This window comes from Corapipo altera, unplaced genomic scaffold (assembly GCF_003945725.1).
Source record: "Corapipo altera isolate COAL_440 unplaced genomic scaffold, ASM394572v1 22b, whole genome shotgun sequence".
Classification (NCBI taxonomy): Eukaryota; Metazoa; Chordata; class Aves; order Passeriformes; family Pipridae; genus Corapipo; species Corapipo altera.
This window is the reverse complement of record NW_020884876.1, coordinates 1,349,083-1,366,105: the sequence shown is the minus strand read 5'-3', so window position 1 is coordinate 1,366,105 and position 17,023 is coordinate 1,349,083. Positions and strand designations below refer to the sequence as shown.

At 41.0% G+C, this 17,023-nt stretch overlaps 1 long non-coding RNA gene across 1 annotated transcript; it reads left to right on the top strand.

Annotated features, from left to right (window-relative positions):
- The first annotated feature begins 2 nt into the window (after positions 1-2).
- LOC113943757 lies at positions 3-3,719 on the top strand. The gene is made up of 3 exons (XR_003526434.1): positions 3-196; positions 1,269-1,432; positions 3,595-3,719. It is a non-coding gene; the product is annotated as an uncharacterized LOC113943757 (long non-coding RNA).
- Positions 3,720-17,023: the final 13,304 nt, after the last annotated feature.

The window sequence follows — 17,023 nt, the reverse complement described above, 5'->3', positions numbered from 1 at the left end:
GTGGGGATGCTCTGCATCCCACTTCCCCATGCCACTGAGAGACAGTGCCCTTTGTGACATCCTTTCACAAGTTTTTTCCTCTTCCTAAGCTCTGCCTACTCAACAGCTTCATTTTGGAGCCTGCACTTGCTGGCAAGAGGAAGCAACCAGCACGTGGGCCAGAGGAGGGCTGGGCTCTGCAAGGACTGGCACTGCAGTGAGTAGCATTTACCAGGCTCAGGGAGGGAAGAAAGGAAACAAGACTGAGGTGCTTAGACCTGTGAGGTGTGCTGAGAAGGTGCAAAGCTTAGGGGCAGTAAATGCCGCATGATTTGGGTTGTGTTAGGTATGGTGCACAGACTGCTGGAGTGTTAAAGCTGCTGCCATACACCATCCTTATGGATGGGGACAAGACTGGGGTCAATTCCTTGCCTTATGCAGTACTCTCCCCTTATACATTCAAAGATTATATTCTTTGTATGTACAACATTACTCAAGAGTTTATGCTGGGGTAGTTATCCACTGTTACTGTTAGGTCCTCACCAGAATCCAAGCCTTTGATCCATAAATACAATTTCTGTCATTGTTTCCCCCAAACCAATATCACTTTAAGTATTTAAGTATTAAAATACTGCTAGGCTGGTATCTTTTAATAAAGCAATTTTAATTACTCTTATGGTAATCTGTCTTCATTATCTGCTAACAAAAAAGAAACTTTTTTTATCAGCAGCAGACTTTGCCACAGATTTTGTATAATTCTCATACCTATAAAACTAAAAAACAGGTTTGGCCCATGAGCTGAGACCTTTGGTAGTCTGCTCACTGATACCACATTAATGACCATCAATAGCAACTCTCGGAGACTGGTCTGTAAACCAGTTTGTAAATTCAGCTCATTCTTTCTTAGGTCTGTACAATTTGGTACAAAGTCAAGTGTCTTAAAGAAATCCAGATATATTCTCTGAGCACAGTTACTTTATTAACAGAACTTACAGTCCTTCGAAAGGCAAGCAAAACATTATAAAGGTTTTTGACAGTAAGGATCTTCTGTGACACTGACATTTCAGTGACACTGCTGACAATTCAGTGGTTGGTGAGTCTTAACCTGTGCAGGAAAGTTTATTTTAAATTAGAACATTTATAGCAGGACCATGCAATATAGCATTCTTATTCTTCTTTAAGAATATTCTTCCTCAGACCAAATGTCAGTGGCACAATAAACCTTCAGTCACTTGCATTAATCTTGCTTTTATTGTAGCAATACAAGTTTAATCCTTTCTATCCTGCAGCTACTGGGATCACGATGGGACTGGTGGCTGGAGCTGGGAGTGCGACAGAGTGTGAAGTGAGGCTGTGAAAAAGGGCTCTGCCAGGAGACATAGGCAGTGTGGAGAAGGACCAGGACCAGAAACAGACACAGGCTTCTGGGAGCTGCTGCCGAACTGCAGCTGTGGTGATCATGTCACGTTTAAGGGTCTCCTCTGTGATGTCATGGGGCAGCTCTGAGAGCTCTTCAGTGGTCAGTGCGCTGCCTGCATCCTCCCTCCTCTTTTTCTTCCTTCTCCCTTCCTCTTTCCCCACCCATTTTATGGTCTGTCTGTCCCCCAGATTCCCTACTCCAACTTTCTGCCCCCTGCTGACACCATTACTCTGCTCCCAGCAGCTCTAGCACTTTTTTCTCCCTACAAGTACACTCCTCATAGGTGTGTGGACAAGGGGGGGAAGGGGAAATGTGAGAAAAAGGTTTCAGAATGGCCAAATCATCTACTGTTTTTACAAAGAGAAAAGGCAGTTGGGATGAACAAAGAGAGTAACTGCTTAATAGTCACCACAGTCTATGCTTGAATAACAAAGACCATGATCCTGCTTTCTCATTGAGTGTCCTCATGTTCTGGGAACTGAGGAGCAGCAAGTCTTGGACCAGAAGCGTCCTATTAAATAACAAGTCAATAACAGGCTCCCCTGAGCTTCTCAGTCATCAGATTCCAAGCCTGCACTGGCCAGATGTGAGAGACCACACCCGAGCAGAGGCCCCATGGTGCTTATACACGAATAACATTGATTGATTGTAATGCCACAAAAATGAAACCTTTCTGTTGTGTCACAAGAGCAAGAGAAGTTCCTCTGCATGTGAAATTAGATCTTTGGCAGATTTTTTTTCTGAACAGCTGCAATGTGCACCCATGCTGTCTTTTACACACACACACACAGGGAAGGGAAAAGCAGCCTTTTTGCAGCAGTATTTTCCACATCTCAGGACCTGCATGGGTGCTTCTCTTCTCTGACTTGAGGCAGCCTCTTAACGCATGTGATGAGAGGAAATGAGGAGCACTCTCTCCAAGGGAAAAGAAGCCTAAGCAAGGCTCCCATATCACTCAAGTAACTCAGCACACATCCCTCTGACAAGTGGTTCCTAGAAAAAGGCCACCAGGAGCCTTGTTTTGATGGCCTTTGAGCTCCCTAGCATGGACATCCCTGTGGTTAGTTTCTCACAGCTGTAATTTGCTGAATTGTTGTCTTTACATCTGGTAACACTGTCCGATTTTGAAACTTTTATTTCACTTTTCACCTGAGAGAACAATCCCTTAGGGGGAATAGTACATGAAGATGGGCAGATGCATGGTGGGAAGTTAACATTTGTAGCAAATATTTAACTTCACGCCTGGAAAACTAGACTGGTTTTTAGGCAGCTTTGTTTATTCTCCTGCAGAAGGGTTGTTGCCTGCCAGACTTCTCAAAGGAGGTGTTCAGCAGGCCCACACATGTTTGTGTTAGGCAGTGTTTATCTAAACCTTTGACAGAATAGAAAATATCATTTGTCATTTTACTGTATAGTATGTGCAGACATTGAACACAGAGTGGAAGAAATATTCCCCTGTCGTAATATGTCCCTGTCAGAATTAGTGTCAAAACTGTTTGTCTGGTTCTACTAAAAGAATCAACATTGTAACTTCAGTTATTTTTAAAAGATATCTCTGAGTATATCTGGCCTCAGCAGTCATGAGACAACACATTTAGGCCTTTAGAATTGACTTAGGTTATTTGGAAACTCAAAAATACAGTCAGGGGCTCTGCACACATCGTCAGTACCCTTCCTCTAGAAACTAAACAGCAGTGAGCTTTATAAAGGCATCTGTGTGTAAATACGCTTAATAGTATTTATAAACAATTTTTAAAGCTATTTACTGCTGAAAATATCATCAGTGAGAGACCCACAATCATTAGATCAGTCTTCTTACCAAATTACAAGCCTGCCTGAAAGGCAGGCAAAATTCCAAGTAAGTTCTGCCATTGAAAGCACATCTATCTTTGGAACCATCAAGTATAAAATGTAGCTCTTTGGCATGAAATTATATGCCTGTTCTTTTTCTGCACAGGAAAAAAAAAGATGTTAACATCTTGACCACAACCTTCTTAAAACATGTGTTCTATGCTCTGGAGCCAGAGCAATTCTAGGATACTGCACAGATTCCTAATGAGGCTGGTATTCATGCCATATCATGTGGCTAGAAAATGTATGAACAAGTATGTACTTCAACCTTTATAATTTTAATAATTAATTTACTGATTACTCTTTTCAAATGTTATCGTTGTAATAAATCTTTTGTATCACAGAATAACAGACTAGCTGAGGTTGGAAGGGACCTCTGGAGGTCATCTGGTTCAAGCCCCCTGCTCAAGCAAAGCTACCTAGTTGACTGTGTCTAGGCACCTTTTGAGTATCTCCAAAGACGGAGACTCCACAACCTTGCTGGACATCCTGTGCCAGTGCTCAGTCACCCACACAGTAAAACCAAGATTGTTTCCTGATGTTCAGATGGAGCCTCCTGCATTTCATTTTGTGCCCACTGCCTCTGGTCCTGTCACTGGGCTCTGCTGGAAATAACCTGTCTCCATCTTCTTTGCACCCTCCCTTCAGGTATTTACATGAACTAGTAAGATCCACCCTCCATACCTTCCCTTCTCCAGGCTAAATAGTCCCAACTCTTAGCCTTTCCTCACAGGAGAAAGGCTCCAGTTCCTTGATCTCTGTGGCTCTTTGTTGGACTCTCTCTGGTATGTCCAGATGTCCCTTGAAGGGAGCCCAGAACTGCACCCAGGACTCCAGATGTGGCCTCGCACCTGGCCTTCTGAGTAGGAGGGAATCAACACTCTTAGCCTGCTGGCAATACTTTATCCAACACAGACCAGGATACCACTTATCTTCTTCACAGCAAGGACTTGTTGCTGGCTCAGCTTCAACATGGTGTCCACCCCAGGACCCTCAGTCCCTTTTCTGCCAAGCTGCTTTCCAGCTGGGTGGCCCCCAGGATAGACTGGTGCAGGGGGTTGTTCCTTCCCAGCTGCAGGACTTTGCATTTCTCCTAGTTGAAGTTCTTGAGGTTCTCCAGCCAGTCAAGGTCCCTCTGGATGACCCTCTGGTCTATCAGCCACTCCTCCCAGTTTGGTGTCATCGGCAGACTTGCTGAGGGTACACTCTGCCCCATGATCCAGGTCATTAATGAAGACATTGAACAGGAGTAGACCAGTATTGACCTGTGGGGCACAGCACTAGTCACTGACCTCCAGCTAGACTTCATGCTACTGACCACCACCTTCTGGGCCTGGACAACCCATATAATGTTTGAATATTCACACTAAGCTCATCGTCATGGTATCTGAGTACTTTCCACAAGCCTAGTATCCTTTGCTTCTTCCATTTTTTGCATATGTGCATGTATAGTTCATTAAAAAATGCAAGGTCAGTTTTGTCATGGAGTTAGCTACCAGTATTTCACGTTTATCCATCACTTGGAAATAGTTTTGTTGCTCTTTAGAAAAAACTGCTGAGCTCAACATACTTAAAATGCTGTGGTGAAACTGAAGTGTCTCAGAACATTGGGAAAGGATTTTCTGTTGTCAAGAAGATACATGATTAATGCTCATTTGCAGAGTGCAGTGATTTCATTCACTTAGGTAACATTGAGTGAAACCTTATATGTCTCCACCCGTATGAAGCAATCTTCTCTTCTATCATTCAAAAAAAAGTTTCTAAATTTGCTGAGAGCTCTCTCAACATGCCTTTATTAACAAGCCAATGCTGGAAGGAAAAAGACTTCATTGCACTCAAGAAGTTCTTAAGACAGTTTTCTCTCTGCACCTTTTTTAGCAGGAAAAAGCACCAAATCTTCTTCAGAATGCAAAGTAAATGAAAAGTCAGCAACTTTCAAATGTGTTGGAAGTTTGAAATGCTGTATTTACATGCATACTGGAAAAGCTAGTATGTTTTAACTGTCTTTTTTGCTTAGATTTTTATGAAAATTTGTTACTGAAGAGGAGAGAGGGTATACACATAGCATAGACCAAATTTTGCAGTTAAATTAGGTTTATGCTGAATTATTAATGGATTGTATTTAACAAGGCTCTGCTTCTGTCTGAAGATAATATGCTAATACTAACAAAAGTAATTAAGATTTGCAGTCAAGAAAGGAAGATGTGTGACCAGTTTTAAAGGTGGTTGGAGTAATAGAAATACTGTATGCAAACAAAAGAATTACCAAAGAAACCTGTGACATTACCTTGGTACTTGAGTCTGGAGAGAAAACGAGAATATATCATTTGCAAAGTGGCGTATCACTGTATTATTAAAAAACTACATCGTAGGGGTTTTTTTTCCCCTTCCCTTTTCTCTGTTTGGAGAAAGCATTTGGCTGTTTTGGACAGTACTGAAGGTATCCATCGCCATCTAGTGGCATCACGTTGTGCCTGAGTCGGAATCGAGCACGGAAGAGCCTTCCCAAGGTGCTGTACCAGCACTTGAGTCCTTCCAAAGGACTTGAGGTCGATAGACCTCTGTCACCGCTTTGGTGGCTCAGGGCTCATCCCTGAGGAGGTGCCTCAGAGAGGGTACAAATGTGTGCAGAGAGTTTCTAGTGGGACAGCTTTTGCTGTACCTGTGAGTGGGGAGGTAGCATAGGTATGTTTGTGCTCTGACCTCTGCACTGACATTTTCCTGATGAGATTTTGGGAGCACTTGAAGAGGAACCCCTGCTCATTCCATGGTGGAAGAAGTTTCTTTTATTTGGAGAATGCCATAAAGTAAATCTTAGGGCGTAACCAATCCCAACACTTATTGATCTGCTTTCTTCAAGACCAGTATTATTTTTTGTCTCAGTGTCATGATTTTTTTTCTTCTGGATTCTTGTATGGTAAATTTTTTTTGTATCAAATGAGGGCTGATTTTACCCAACAGTGGTAAAATAATAAATAAGGCATAGGACTGAGTAAAATATTCTCTGTGGTCTCCTGCTCAAAGAAACCAACGAACCCCAGGGAGGAGCTGAGTTAGCCACTGTGGCCTCTGTCAGCAAGGATGAGCAAAAGGAAAGGCCCTGCAGGGAAGCCAAAAGAAAATTAAAATTAATTTTTTTTCTGAAGCATGTTTCTCAGTGCCTAATTAAGTTGCATACCTTTTTGCTGAAGTCCACAAGAAGAACCATCATTAGATTTCCCACTGCAAGATTATTATAGGGTTTGTCAATCAGAGGCAAATTGGGAAAATATTGTTTAGAAACCTCAATGGATTATAAGAGCAAGCTATGCAGGAAGAGTGGGCAGGAGACTGGAAGGGGTTGCAGACAAATAGCCCTCTCATGCTGGCTGTCAGCAAAGTCAAAGGAAAATACTCTGATCTTGAAATGACAGGTCACTAACCACAAGTGAGTAGGCTTGATACCGAGATTCACCCCTCTAATTGTAGGTGGATCTTGATGAACTATTTGGTGTAAAAAAAATTCAGTACAAATTTATTCCATTATTTCCCTATCAAATTATTTGCTTACCTCCTAATATTATCACAACATTCACCAAGCTGACTGGGATCTTTGCTTTTCAATAATGACTAAAACAGCAAAGAAATTCAAGCAAATAGTAAGAGGTACCTTGGCCATATAAACAACAAAAAAGGAGTGGGTGCCTTATAAATCACAGATATGGTTGCAATTAAAGGTAATCTTGGTCTCACCCCAAACTATTTGGCTAATTATTTGGCTCAGCATGAGTAATGATCATATTGCAGCACACACAGGTAAAACCACAGATGTTCATGAGAATGAGCGTGGAAAGAAAAATTGTTGTGTGCAAGATGAAACTAAAGGGCAAAGAGCTCAGCTCTCAAGGAGGCCCAGTAAAAGAAATAATAAATCCAGTGGTAAGAGTTTTAATGCATTTACTAAACCAGACAGCAATACCATATGATTAAAAGAATAAAAAATTAAGTAGCAGTATTTAAGAAAAAAAGTGATGCACAGAAATGTATTTGGATGACTTCAACTGTCTACAAGAACTCAACATTTTGTGAAAGAAATAGAGATATGAAAGTAGATAAAAACTGGAGACATACTTACCAAAGTTGGATTGTGCCAAATTAACTTGGTATTTTCCTTTGCTAAAATACACCATGTTTTTAGAGAATGGAATTGCAATAAAGGAAATCCATGTAGATTTCAGTAAAGTGACTGACATGGTATTATATGGAAATCAGTGTGATGATGCAGGAAAATCAGAGGGAAAAAAACAGCTGGAGAGCAACAGCAATGGCTGTACTTACAGGAGACTGCTCAGGCAATAGGGGATGATTTGTGTAACTGTGGATTAGGGACTGACACCATTTATCATTTCTGTTAATTATTATGTCCAAATAAAATAATTAATCAAATACACTGGTGATAGAAAGAAGATATCTGACATGCACAGTAGGACTGAACTGCCATAAAAAAAGGTCTCAATTGGCAGAAGTCTAAGGCAATAAAGACAAGGGGCTTAAGAGACTAGGAAGAATTTCTTCAGTAACTCCAGGTTCATCAGCTGCTGAATAAAGATGAAGAGAAAAGCCTGCCTGGAGATATTTATACAACTGTCTAAGCTGAGACCTTATGGAGAGTACTCAGAATAAGTCTGTCACAGCGAAGAAAGATAACACATACTCAGAGAAGTTCAGGAAAGAGAACCTTAAAATGACCAAAGAAATAGGAATAGTTTCAGTATAGGCCAGAAAGTGTCTTGTTTAGCTCAACCAGATGAAACCAGATGTGGTTTCACAGAGCAAAAAGGGTCAACACTGGGGAGGAAGAACTATGCAAGTCAAAGAACATTGCCCCAGGAATATATTTTCTAGCTTCCTCCTCATTCAGGTTGCAATTCTACACAGTCTGAACATTTCCGTTACAAGCAATACATTGGTGCTATGCTATAACCAAAAACTGATCTCATACTCCCTATTTACTCCTTTTATCAGTGGGAATTAAAAGCTTGCAGCATCAGGATCCCTCAGGTCCCTTTGTAATTCAGGTAAGTTGCAAACTTACAAGATTCAGTGTTGGGTTTCGTTAATGCGTGTAATAACTATGAGTGTGTCAGTACATATACCACATTGCAAGTGTCCACTGACACGTATTTCTCTGTATTTTTTATATACATATATATATATGTATGTATGTATTTGACTTCAATCAAAATGCTAAGATGAGGTATTAGAATATGGTAAGTAACAGCAATGGAACTATTATACCATGTTGCCAGGTAAAATACCAAATTTATAATACTTTTAAACAACTATATTTCTCTACCAAAATTAAAATGAAGAAATAACGTCTGAACATGTAGCTACCATCATGGAGAATTTCTTTATTGAGGGCTTGACAATAACAAGCACAGCACAACAGGTTACCTTCTGTACAAATCCTTCTCTGTAAATATCCTTGATCCTTTGCAGTACTGTATTTTGGACACATGCAATTTAACTGATTTTGTCATTGTCATCTTGAAACAATCTTTGGAGTGTACCAGTGAGCTGTGACCTTCTAAATGCCTTTGTTGCTTAGTGGAAAGGCTGAGTCATTCATTGCAAGGGATTTGTGAAGGATGCAAAATCAAAATATATGGGATATATTCCATGCAGGTGTGGCTGCAGTCAGTGGTGCTCTAGAGCTAAATATGAACCATGATTATGATTCCTCCAGGAGAAAGGAGCTGTCTTGGTCTGAGGCATTCACAACGAAACCTGCACGTTAGGGCATGGTAGGATGCTGGAGTCTGGTTCACTGAGACACATTTTACATTTCCTCTATTAACAGGTCTGAACCTGTTCCACTGCTGCAAAATTCTTTAAGTACAGAAAGCCCGACATGAAAGCTAAACTATATTCAGACCTCAAAAGATGTACCAAAATGACAAAAGTCAACCCTCGGTGGAAAGTTCAGACAGAAAGAAAATTCAAAGGCCTCTTATTTTTAACCACGAATGTAGCAGTTTGTCTCAATTTCCCAGCTCAAACAATGTGTCAGGCTGGCAAGAGCGAAATATTTTCTATGGGCTCAGTTCCTAGTATTGTTCGCAAGCCAAGTGTGAGGCTAGATAGTAATGCGTCAGCCCACTCATGGTCATGGCACAGGCATCTCTTACTAGTGACATGCTTCTGTATTAGAACAAAGAAACACGTGAAGGCAAAGGACTTACAGACTTCTTCCTTTCTCATAAACACTTTGGCAAGAAAATTTTGAGAAAAACGTTAAGGTTTCTCCAAAGAATATCATTATTATTTTTTAAAAAAATACTTTTAGTGCTCTTCACAATTGATTTTTTTCCTAAGAATTAAGCATCTAAGCAGTGGTAGCTAAACAGTTCTCTGAAAATACTGGATTTATGACAAAATCAAATGTAGCACAGAGGAGCACTAATTTGGGAAAGTGGGATTATTGTCTGTTGTTCATATTGCCATATTTCTGGAGTTCAACGTGATGAACACATTGCATTGTTTAAGTTTTGCTTTCATTAGATGGTATAACAAATTGAGTCCACATGCACACGTGTGTGTATCTTTGTGCCTATACATGTACATACATACACACATACACCTATTAATTGCATTATATTTGCAGATCATATTGGACCTGAAAAACTGTTAGAATGCTGAACTTCAGCTTCAGAGGTTGCAAGGAAACAGGAATGAAGCATGAAGGGGAACTACCCTCTTTATATCACTTGAGACTCCCTAATTGTCCCTATACTTAAATATTAAGAGCTTTTATGGACAATGAAGCCAATTGTTTTCAGCAAGACCGTAGCTGTGGACATGATATTACAAAGGATGCAACATTCATCTCCACTCAGCTTTGCTCACAGCAGTGAAAATTCACAGGGGTTGAATTAGGGGGAAAAAAAGTTATATTTTCTGTCCCTACTTTATTTAATTAGTAAATATAACTTGAGAAGTGATCATCAGTTCAATAAAACCTTTTAACATCAAGTTACTAATTCTTTAATAACAAAACAAGTGCTACTTGCTGTACCTCTCAGTTTTGAAAGTTTGTAACTTTAATGTCTGTCAATGAAGACTGGAAAAATGGGGTTTAGAGTGAGTGTAGGATGTCAAGTTCACTCCAAAATAAGTTCATGTAGGTGATGATCATAGTGGATTTACTCTATCATTACTGGGGTGCCAGCCTGATAAGGGCATAAATTAATGTTGTGTGGCAAAATTCTTGGACTGAAGGCTGCTCTCATACTACTGATTGCATTTGTTGAAGTGGGCTTACATAGTCAGCCAGATACATGACATATTTTATTTTGCAATTGTGTAAAAGGAATCCCAAATACACTAAAGCTCCAAAAGCAAAGCCGTAGATTGACCTATATGTAAATTCAGAATAATTTAACTAGGAGTGTATCTGCAATAATGATGCCATGATCACAATCTGGCATCACAATCACATTGTGATTCTCTTGGGGATTAGGATTTTGGCGTGGTAGCTTTATAATCAGTGTAGTTCAGCTACTTTTTCTAATTAAATTAGTGTAACATGGTTATATTACACACAAACCTCTCAGAAACAGAGGAATATTTTTGCTTTGTGTTCTAGCCTTATGCAGTTTTAACGTGATATTTTACATACAAGCTAAAATTGCACATTGACACCTACTTTTCCATAGCATATTCTAGCTAAACAGACCACATCCTGACACAAACCCTTCTTTCAGAGTACTTAATATAAATTTGGTGTAACTCCACTAAGGTCAGATGTGAAATTCCAGTTTTGCTGAGCTCAGAATCTGTTCACTGTAGCCCACATACTCATTGATTATATTTTGCCTTGCCACCTGTATCTGAGAGCTAAACTTGCTTTTGAATCCTAAGAGTTGTCTCTTCAAGCAGGCTTACTGTTTCCTTAGCAGCAGCACATGTGGCTTCTAAACCACACATGATGCTATCACAGTGTCTGAGGCTGCCCTGCAGTGTCACCTAGCCACAATTTTTTCCCGTGGCTCCTGGTAGCTGCATGCTGCAGATAATTCACACTGCCTCTGTGAGCTGGCACAGAGTGAATCCTACTGAATTAAGTGTGGCCCTTCTTGGTTACCTCCTATGGGTCTTCTGAGAAATATCTAGAGGCCCAGGAATCATAAGCTGAAAACTACTAGAGCTGAGCAACCCAACAGTCTAGTCCACATTCTTGCCTTTTTAGATAGCTATTCTTTGTATCAGTACTGGCAAAGAACTCCAGTATGCTTCTCAGCACTACTGTGCTGACCCTGTGTGTCAGGTAAAATGTGCAAATAAATGAAAACTCTTTATGTTTTCTTCCATGTTATATATACACATTACTTTCCTATCATGTTATTACATTAGCACATCAAGCCACCACTTAAATCAGGCTGCACTGTGCTGAAGACAGGGACCTGTTTTTAATACCTAACTCCCTTGGTCATAGCAAGTTGCACTGCAGCATTATACCATAGTAGAGAGAAAGATGAAGAAAGCTTTGACGAATGTGTGTGGTTATATGATTTTACGGAACACTGTGGTCAAGCAGGCCCATCACTTATTAAAGAAGTTTTGCAAACTCTTTTGCAAACATATGGGACTTGGTAGCTTTAGAGAGGTGTATGCATGGATTTTTGAAGCCTAACCCAGCTTGATTTACATTTCTTTTACCTTTTGATCCTTAAATCAATAACTGTATTACTGTGAAAAGTAAAGTCTTGTGAATTTTACTCCTGATATATCAATAACCTGAATGTTTGATAAAGTTTCTGCCCAGTTTCTTTTTCCTACATGGAGTTTATAATTCATTGCTTTATGACTCTTGCCTAGACTGTGGATATGAAAATCTCAAAATGTCAGGTGGCTGCATAGGCTGCAAAGGAGAATCTGGCATCAGCTGACAACAGTTCACACTGAAAGGATAAAAAGTCATTGTGCTGAAAATCACTTGGAATCTGTGAGAAGGTTAATAATCCCAGCTAGATCAGTGAAGGTTATCATCATGGTAGGTCATGGCCCACGTCTTCCCAGCAACCCTGCAGCAGTAGCTGCGTCCTCCAACTTGGAAACACTGGCTTCCTGGTCCAGAAAGTGAAGTTCCTAGAGGGGACTTCTCAGATGAGATGGTGATCAAGGAAAGGACAAGTGATACATATGGATAATTGCTGCTCTATACATTTAGATTATAACCACATCTTGTGCATAGATCTCCCATGTTATGCTGGGCAATTTTTATAAAAAAAATGCTACAATATACTAAGCACTGGCTGAAAATCCAGATTCCCTATATTCCAGCGTGCTTTCAAAACTTTTTGGTATTTTGACTGTACTCTCCTATTGTGATTATGGTAAATCACAGAATCACAGAATAATTTAAAGTGGAAAAAACCTCCGAGATCATCGAGTCTAGCCTTTGACTGATCACCAGCTTGTCAATTAGACCATGGCACTAAGTGCCACATTCAGTTGTTTCTTGAACACCTCCAGAAATGGTGACTCCACCATCTCCCTGGGCAGCCCATTCCAATGCCTGACAACCCTTTCAGTGACGAAATTCCTCCGAATGTCCAGCCTGAACCTCCCCTGGTACAGTTTGAGGCAATGTCCTCTTGTCTGCACAAGCATTGCCTGGGGGAAGAGACAGATTCCCAGCTTGCTACAACCTCCTTTCAGGTAGTTCTAGAGAATGATAAGGTCAGCCCTGAGCCTTCTTTTCTGCAGGCTAAACACAACCAGCTCCCTCAGCCACTCCTCATATGACATGTGCTCCAGACCATTCACCAGCTCCATTGCCCTTCCCTGGACTCGCTCCAGCACCTCAGTGTCCTTTTTGAATTGAGGGGCCCAGAACTGGACACAATACTTGAGGTGCAGGCTCACTAGTGCTGAGTACAGGGGCACCATCACTTCCATGATCTTGCTGGTCACACTGTTCTTCACACAGGCCAGGATGCCATTGGCCTTCTTGGCCACCTGGGCACACTGCTGGCTCATGTTCAGCAGCTGTCAACCAGCACTCTCAGATCCCTTACAGCTACTCTTCCAGCCACTGTAGCACTGCAGGAGGTTGTTGTGACCCAAGTGCAGGCCTCAGTACTTGGTCTTGTTGAACCTCATACCACTGGCCTCAGCCCATTGATTCAGCCTACCCAGATACCTCTGTAGAACCTTCCTACTTGCAGCAGATCAACACTCCCACCCAGTTTGGTGTCATCTGCGAATTTACTAAGGGTAGACGATGCCCTCAGCCAGATCATTGATAAAGCTATTGAACATGACTGGGCCCAATACTGAGCCCTAGGAAACACCGCCAGTGACCAGGTGCCAGCTGGATGCAGCACCATTCACCACTCTCTGGATTTGGCTGTCCAGAAAGTTCTTAGTGAAGAGTGCACCTGCCATAGGCTGCCAGCTTTTCCTGGAGAATGCCATGGGAGACAGTATCAAAGGCTTTGCTAAAGTCCAGGTAGGCAACATTCACAGCCTTTCCCTCACCCACTAGGTGGGCCACCTGGTCATAAAAGGAGATCAGGTTGGTAAGGCAGGATTTGCCTTTCCTAAATCTATTCTGGCTTGGTTGTCCTGTATGTGCTGTGTGATTGCACTCCACATGATCTGTTACATAACCTCGCTGGGCAAGTACCTTTTCTTAGAGTGGCATTTGTCTGTAATAGTAGACATGTTCTACCATATATAACACAGTTTAAGCACCATGCACCATTGTCTCAACCTGTTGCTGTGTTGCTATGATGCTTTTGCTTCTTCACACAGTACATCTCAAAACCACGGTACAGTCAGGATACATCCTTACACTTGCTGCAATAAAACACAACACAGTGGCTGGCATTGAACTGGCAACAGTGGGCTGAAAAGTAGGAAGGAGGTAAAAGCTGCTAAGAATGAGGCCATCAGAGGCTCCCTAAGGATAACTTAGGGAGACAGGATTTTTTTTTTTTTTCTGTTTGTATCTTTTGCTATTCTGTTATTTGACTATCCTATTCATGTTTGGCTACAGACTGTGAAAATGGACAATATTTAAATAGCAAATGGCAAGTATCCCTTGAACTGGCCTAACAGTTCACATTTCTATTTTTCATTCTCCTACAGATGCACGTTAGTACTACAGGAATGCTTTTTGTTTCTCAGATCTCTTAAAATCTCAGATTTCTTAAAATTTGTCCTAGAACATGGCCAATGTTTACACTGGCTTTTTCTCTGAGTTATGTGTCATGGACTGTACCAAACAGAGACCATAATCTGCAAGGATCCAGGAGGATTCTAGAGGAAAGAAGCAATAGTGACAGGGAAACCTTCCATGCATTGGGAGAGACATATGTTTAACTTGATCTGGCCACAGCAGTGAAAGGATCCATGTCTGATGATATCCCAATTACCATGGTCTTACCCAATTAATAAGGGCTGGTCAGACTTATTGATTTCTCTTCTTCAGTCTCTTTTTTCAGTCCTCCAGTGGAGCATACTGTTCCCAGTGGCCACTAAAGTCAAACCTATCTTTTAGGGCTTCCTCTGGCCAGCAAACTTTCTATGCATTTGCTTGCTTGCATTTTGCAATGTAGAAAAACTCTGACAATAGGTACTTCTGTATTTTAATTATGCGGTCTATTCTCAGAACAAAGAGCCCACAGGTCTCTCATGCAGTCATATACAGTACGTAGCCCACCATCACTGCTGTCCACCCCATGAATTGCTGTTCTTTGTGTCAGTGGAAGAAGGATAGCCAGAACTGAGGCTGGAAGCAACTTTTCTCCTTATTATAGCCTGTTATTAAAGAATTCAGAAAAGAAGGTTTTGTTTGTTAGTTTTTTTTAGATTGATGTCCCTTTCTTTAAAATAAGAAGACATGGAACATCTTCATGGTCTAGCCATTATGGTGAAAAAGCTGTCTGTTGTTATGGGGGTAGAGCAAATATGCTGGCTGCAAAGAGGAAGCAGAGGGATAAGGATTGTTCAGTTGTTTGAATTGCTTAAGGAGTAAAGTAGGCAAAAGTGGATAGAAGTAACATTCAGTAGCAGAAAGTAGCTTGCTTGTCCTCAGAGCTAGGAAGGAGATTTCCCAAATATGTGGCTGTTATGCAGATGTCTGGCATGTTTGGGGCTGGTGTACCCAGAACAGTTCATGACTCAGTGGTCATGAACATCATGACCATGATCTGACCATGATGGGATTAAAAAATTAAACAAAAAGTATCCCCTCCAAGAGTAGGCCAGATGACCTATGTCCTTGTCTTTTTGATGATCGTGGAGATGGGACTTGCCAAAGAAAAATTACAGTGCTTCTTGTGTTCCTAGTTTTCACTTCTGGACCAGGCTGGTAATCATACATCCTGAAGCACAGCTGTATTGGAGATGTATGCACAGACTCATTGAAACACAGCAGTTATGAGTTTTGTAGTTGGCACTGGCAAATACATCCCTCTCTGTATACGAAATGTCTGTACTCTCAAAGACATGCCTTGGTGGAAGATCCGACTGCTTTCATCTCCTTCCCAACTTTTCATGAATTTCAACCAATTGCAGCAGTAAAGGCTTTCGAGAAACAGAGAAGGTTGATTGCCCTTAGTGGAAGACTGAGAAACAGGTCGTGGGCTGTGCAAGGTGCAGATTAATTGATGGTGGAGAAAGTGCTAGGACGATCTTATTGAGTTACTGCGAAGGCTTGTGGACAGACAATAAATATTGCTGCAATAATTCACAAGTCTGTTGTAAAATTACTTTTTTTTTTTTTTATATCTGTGAAAGGTAGAATCCATCCAGCCCAGCATACTACCTTCTATAGTGACCACAGATTGATGACAAGGGAAAAGCAAGACAGGGCAAGCCTTTACGATACCTTCATACAAATATTCCTTAAGGTTCTGTCTCAGAAGGCTTCCTGGGTCTGTTGTGTTGTATGTCTAGTCGTTCTCAATAGATCCCTCTTCCAAGTGTCTGTCTTGAAACTTATCTGATCTGCTTCATCTATAACATCACTTGAAAATTAAGAAGTTCCACACATCTCTCAGCTGCTGCATGGTGAACCATGTCCTTTTGTTTGATTACAATCTAGCTCTTACCAGCTTCACTGGAGAACCTCTAGGTCTTGAATCAGAAGAGACAGTGAACAATAAATTCACTCTTTCCATTCCATTCAAGATTTCACAGACCTATATTGCACCCCCTTTACACCATCTCTCTTATAAGCTGGAGATGATCCATTCCAGTCATTTGGAGTGATAGAAGCCACAGAAAGTCCCATTAACATATCAAATGTTTCCTTGGAGTAAGCTCCAAAAAAATACACAGAAAAAGTATAGGGGTGCCTTTGAAATATCTAAAGGTAAAGATTGAAGAATTGATCATTTCATAAAGTTCATCCTTTCTGAATGAGGAAGCAGATGAGTGGAGAAGAAAGCAGACAAAACACTGTGATTGTGTAATGAAATGGTACAGCAAGATGCACCCTCTTAATGCTGCCAGTTAAAATTTCCCCAAAACATGCTCAAAGTGTCTGCCAGCAATCCATAGCTCACCAGCAAGCTGGTCTGCCAGAGAGCTCATGGCTTCCTTGCCTCCTGGTTTCTCTTCTCCTAACCAAGTTATGTTCAAATACAGTTCTTGTGGTTTTCAGTTATATTGCTGGACTCTCCACCCACCTTCAAGACAACAATATGGACTACAAGAAAGAATATTTTATGGTATGGTATGGTATGGTATGGTATGGTATGGTATGGTATGGTATGGTAT